Source organism: Meriones unguiculatus, chromosome 8, assembly GCF_030254825.1.
Source record: "Meriones unguiculatus strain TT.TT164.6M chromosome 8, Bangor_MerUng_6.1, whole genome shotgun sequence".
NCBI classification, from domain to species: domain Eukaryota; kingdom Metazoa; phylum Chordata; class Mammalia; order Rodentia; family Muridae; genus Meriones; species Meriones unguiculatus.
Genome location: NC_083356.1, coordinates 67151038 through 67157037, shown reverse-complemented (window position 1 = coordinate 67157037; position 6000 = coordinate 67151038).

The window sequence follows — 6000 nt, the reverse complement described above, 5'->3', positions numbered from 1 at the left end:
AGATGTGCTTGATCACATGTAGGTGAGAGGTACAGATGCCGAAAGTACATCAAGCTGTATGCTTGCTGCTGAGGGGACAAAGGCAGGCAGTACACAGGCTTGTGGGTGGGTTTTCTTTTATAAGCACCTAGTCAGTATAGCTAGTGATCATTTTCTGGGAGTCCAGTAATGGAGATGGCCAGAGACCATCATCCTAAACAGTATTTAATTAAAGCTCCAAATTTGGCTAAAAACTGTGGTAGTAGCCTTATTCTCTCCTGGTGAGTACAGCATGTGCTCCAAATCTCTAAGCCAGCCCCTGCCTCTCACTATTAATGATGTTAAGTATCTCTTCATGTATCTATTAATCTATTGCATGATTTCTTTTGAGAAATACCTATTCAGAGTTTTTGCAAAGTTTAAAAATTAGTTTGTTTTCCTGCTATTGAGTTGTGTGCATTTCTTATATATCTTGACATTATTAGCCCTTTGTTGGTTTTAGATGAATACACACACACACACACACACACACACACACACACATTATTTCATTTCATGGGTTGTTTCTTTACTTAGTTGATATTTCTCCTTGCTCTCTGATAAATTTTTAAGATTTTCATTACCACTTGGTTTCTATAATTTGATTATGATGTCCTTTATATAATTTCTTTGTGATTTTTCTTTAGCTGTGTTCTTGGTATGTCCCACACAGTCATTGGGTAATTGCAGGACTTGCTTCAAGTTTCCCCTTTTGCAAGCATCACTGTTTTGTGCTGTTTGTCAACAGGAGCACATTTTGTTTTATATATTTTATCTGATATCTAAGTTGGACAATGGATAAAAGCCAATTTAACCTTTTATTTTATTCAAGGATCCATAAACAGTAGCTGTGTTTAAGTGCATACATGCTCCCTTATGATTCCTCTTTCCTTTTTTTCCCTCAGCGGTGTCCAGACGCCATTTCACTGTGTACTGGAAAGGATGAAGCAAAGCCAAGAATGGCTGAGGTCTGCAGGTCTCCACTCTAGAGAGAAGTCCTTCCCAGAAGTTTTCAGTGTTATAGCTCTTATGAGCAATAGTAGCCCAGATCTATTTCCTCCCTTGTGAGTGTCCAGGCACCAGAGCATCCAGGCCCAGGAGGAAGAAACAAAGCCCAGCCAGGCTTATTCTTTTATTTGACCTATCACTCATGTTACTTTATAAACTATTCAAGCTGGAACACCTCTAAGAAAAGAAAATAATATTATTCTTACCTGTATAAGAGGCATAAACTGGGAAAGCCAAATGTACGGTAACCCTACTCTCACAAGATTCATATAAGACAGCAACCACTTATTGGATGCTTTTCTCGCTTTGCTCTACAACCTTGCTGTCCGTTTCCTCCTCTCCTGGGTGATCATTTTGAATTCCTTTCTGATTTTGTCTCACTCTCTGATCTATAAAGCTTTGCTCCTCAACCAAAGAGATTTTCCTCACCTTAAGATATTTGGCAACTATAGTTACTAGTGTTGTTACTGTCATCTAGTGGATAGAGGCCAGAGACACCAAAAAAGATTGCGTCAGTCCTTGTAACAAACAATTATTGGGCTCCAAATTTCAAGTGTGCACATTGAGAAATCCTGTCTAGAAAGCCCAGCCTTTTCACCTTCTCTTTCTTTTAACTGTACCTATTTTTTTTTCTTTTCTAGGCTTTGTGGTTTTAACACAGTAGGATCCTGCATTAGAGAATAACTTAGGTCCCAAACATCCTTTTTATAAAATGCAGGGGTATGTGTTCTTAGGAAGTTAATAAAAGTACCTGGGGAATGTCTGCAGTTAGCTGGTAAGCAGTTCTAGGGATCTTCTCTCTCCCTCTCCTTCTTTCTCTGTCACATCTGCACCGTGTGTGTGTGTGTGTGTGTGTGTGTGTGTGTGTGTGTGTGAAACACAAATTTATCTTCTCCATTGCTGTTGTTTGACACCACCTGTGGCGGTGGTTAGGTTAGTTATCTGGCTGCAATGGACTGGAACACCCATGTTTCTAGTTCCTAATGATAACTTTGGCTCTCCTGTTGATTGTCATTTGTAAATTGGGTCAGGATAATGCCTGAGTTTTAGTGAGATTCCCCCTGTTCTCAGACATGATGTGTTTTGACTATGGCTAACAAAGATGCAGTGGCTCAAAGCATGAACTGTGTGTATCTGTCATGTGTGTTGATTACTGTCAAGTCAGTGAAGGTGAACCACTCTGGCTATTGGTCTTAGTCAGTTTACTGTTATAACAAAATGCCTTAGCTGTGTAGTTTATAACTAATATACATTTCTGATAAATATAGAGACTGGGAAGTTGAAAATCAAAGCTCTATCAGAGTTGGTGCCTGGTGAGTCCTGCTTCATGTGACAAAAGGTTTGCAAAAGGAAGGATAGTTGATATTATCTAAGATGGACTTCTGAGTCTTCATTCACTAAAGACCTAGTCTTCAAATACTTGAGCCCATAGGGGACATTTCTTATTAAAATCACCATAGTAACCAATAGCAGTATCAATATCTCACTGACCAACAGTTCCAAAATGGGTAAACCATTTACTGTTCCTGGGATTTTTGTTAGCCTATGATGTCTAGGAGGGGCATTGTCCTCCTGTTAACTTCATTTAAACTCTTTTATGTGTGTGTTTAAATATATTTTAGAAAGCTTCTAGAGTAGAAGTATGTTTCAATACAGTTTTTTTTTTTTCGAAAGGTCTTTAGCATTAATCATTTTTCCCCATTCTTCCTTCTCCACCCGGAACTACTATCCCCAACCCCACTTCATGCTTTCTTGTTCCATTATTTCCTATTTCATTCTATTCATACCACTTGTGCCTTGTTTTCTCTCTCTTAAAAGATCCTCCCCAATGACTCCTTGACAGTTTCTTGAGCTCCATGTGTATTCCAATTTAAACACATATCACTAAATATTCAAAGCTGGTATCCTCATATGCTCAATGACATGTGAAGCTTGTCTTCCTGGGTCTAGGTTACCTCCCTTTGAATGATGATTTTCATTTCCCTGAAATTTTCTTAATTATATTTTCCTTAACAGATGAGTCATTTTCCATTGTGCGAATGCACGACGTTTTCATTATGCATTCATCTATTTATGGACAGGTAGGTGGCTTCTACCTTCTTGCTATTGTCAAGAGAGCAGCAATAGAGTAGGAGGTACAGTCTGCTACATCTATGCCCAGGAGTGGCATAGTTGAATCATATGGTAGATGTATTTTTATCTTTTTGAGAAACCTCCACAATGATTTTCATAGTTGCTCTACCAGCTTCCCTGCCCACTATTAGTAAGCAAGTGTCCCCCTTTCCCCCTATCCTCACTAGCATTTGTTGTCTTTTTTTTTTTGTTTGTTTGTTTTTTAATCTTCCCCAACCATTCTGACTGGGGTTAGGTGAAATCTCAAAGTAGTTTTGTTTTGTGGTTCTCTGGTGGCTAAGGATGTTGACATTTTCTAAAAAGTGTTTCTTAGCCATTTGTGTTTTGTCTTTGGAGAATTCTTCATCTAGTTCAGTTCTCTACCTTCTTAATGCTGTGCTCCTTTAGTGCAGTTCTTCATGTGTATGGACCATGAACCACACAATTACTTTCATTGCTGTTTCATAAATCCAATTTTGCTACTTTTATGTATCTAATGTAAATATCTGTTTTCTGATGGTCTTAGGCAACCCCTATGAAAAAGGGTCATTAAATACTCCCAAAGCAGTTCCTACTTCCATTCTCACTTTTTAGTTGAGTTGTTTGTTTACTTGATATTTATTTTTCAATTTCTTTGTATATTTTAGATACTAACCCTCTGTCAGCAGTATAGTTGGTAAAGATTTTTTCCTATTTGCTAGTTAAATAATGGAGTCTTTTGCTATACAGAAACTTTTTTTGTTTCATGAGGTCATATTTACTAATTGGTGGTCTTAATGTCTGTGTTAGTGAGTACTCTTCAGAAAGTCTTTTCCTGTGCCAATGAGATCACGCATCGTCCCTGCTTTCTTCTCTGTCAGAATCTGGGTATCAGGTTTCATGTTGAAGACCCTGATCCATTTACAGTTAAGTTTTGTGCAGGGTAAGAGACAAAGATAAAGTTTCACTCTTCTTCAAGTAGAAATCCAATTTGACAGGCACCATTTGTTGAAGTTTCTGTTTTTTCTACAATGTGTACTTTTTACCTTTTTATCAAAAATCAGATTACTGTGTATAGACTTGTATTTGTGTCTTCAATTCTAGCCCAATGATCAATGCATCAATATCATGGTGGTTTTATTACTATAGCTTTGTAATATAACTTGAAATCAGAGGCAGTAACATCTGCAGAATTATTTTATTATTTGATCTTAGTTTTAGAATCCTGAGTCTTTTATAGTTCCATATGGAATTCAAATTTTTTTTTCAATTTCTTTGAAGAACTACATTGAAATTTTGATGGGAATGCTTTTTGGTAGGATAGTCATTTTCACAATGTTAATACTACCAACCCCTGAACATGGGAGGTCTAAACATCTCTTGGCATTTTTTTTCTATTTCTTTCTTTGGTGTTTTTACATACTTGTTGTCAAGTCTTTAACTTCCTTGGTTAGATTTATTCCAATATATTATTTCTGCGCTATTGTGAATGCATTGTTTCTTCACTTGGAATATAAATTGTTGATCTTGAAGCAATATATTCTTTTTTAATTTATTGGGGATTTTGGTTGTTTTGTTATGTTTTTTATTCTTCTTTCATACATTATATCCCAACTACAGTTTTCCCTCACTCCACTCTTCCCAATTCCCTGTCCATACTACCCCTCTCCCTCAGATCCACTCCTCCTCCATTTTCCTCCAGAAAAAGAGCAGACCTCCCAGGGAAACAACCAAATATAGCAAAATAAGATGCAATAAAACTTGTGCACCCTCATATCATGGCTTGATGAGACAACCCATTAGAAGGAAAAGGATCCCAAGAACAGGCAAAAGATTCAGAGATACCCCTAATCCCACTGTTAGGACTACCACAAAACAATACACCACACACCATAAAATATGAAGAATCTTCTTTTTTCTGCTTGACCCATTCTATTGGTGAGGCTTTCCATTGAGTTTTTTATTTGTCTTACTCAATTTTTATTTCAAGTTTTATTTCAGTTTGGGTTTTCTTCCAAAATTCTCCCTCTTTATTAAATTTTATTTTCATGTCTTATATTTTTCTGTTATTCAATTTAAATGTGTTTCTGCAGTCTCCATTACGGCATTTATTCTTTTTTTTTCTTCAGTTTCTTGAACATCTTTGTTCTTTGTGTGCTTAGGTAGGTCAGAGGTCTTTAAGCATCTTTATCCATTACTTCTTAGTCTTATTTTTTGAGAAAAGATCTCTCTCTGAACCCAGAGTTCACCAATAAGTAGACTATATGATCAGCAAGCTTCAGAGATCCTTGTATTTTTGCCCAATGTGTGCTGGAGTTACAGATGCATACCACACTGCCTAAAGTTTTTTAATGTGGATTCTATGGATAGAAATCCACATGCTTGCACAATACTTTACCAACTGAACTACCTCCCAGTCATGCAGACAGTCATTTCCATCGTGAAATGGAACCTTCATCTCTGTTGATAAAGACTAAAACCAAAGTGACTTTATTGAGATTTGAGTTTCTGTATTTTGGAATCGTTGACAATTAGAGGTTTATGTAACTAGAAATGAGCAAGTCCTATTTAAAGCAAGTCACAGAAAAAGAAAGCAATTTCTAGAACTTTTTGTCATGCAACAGAAGAACCAGAACTGAAGTATGGGTCTCTTGTTTTCAGTCTATCTATCCTTGTTTTCTGAAGTTGAATATTGGGAAGTAATGCAGTGAAATCAGAAATGGTGTAGAGTAAGTGACAAACTCCAAGTAAGCCTTAGCTCTATCCCACAGGAAGAAGCATGACTCATTCAGCCAGGGCAGCTTCCCCTCCCAACACAGTGTCTAAACTCCCTTCATAATAACTAACAGATTTTCTGAAGTGTGAATCATGTCTTGTTAAAAC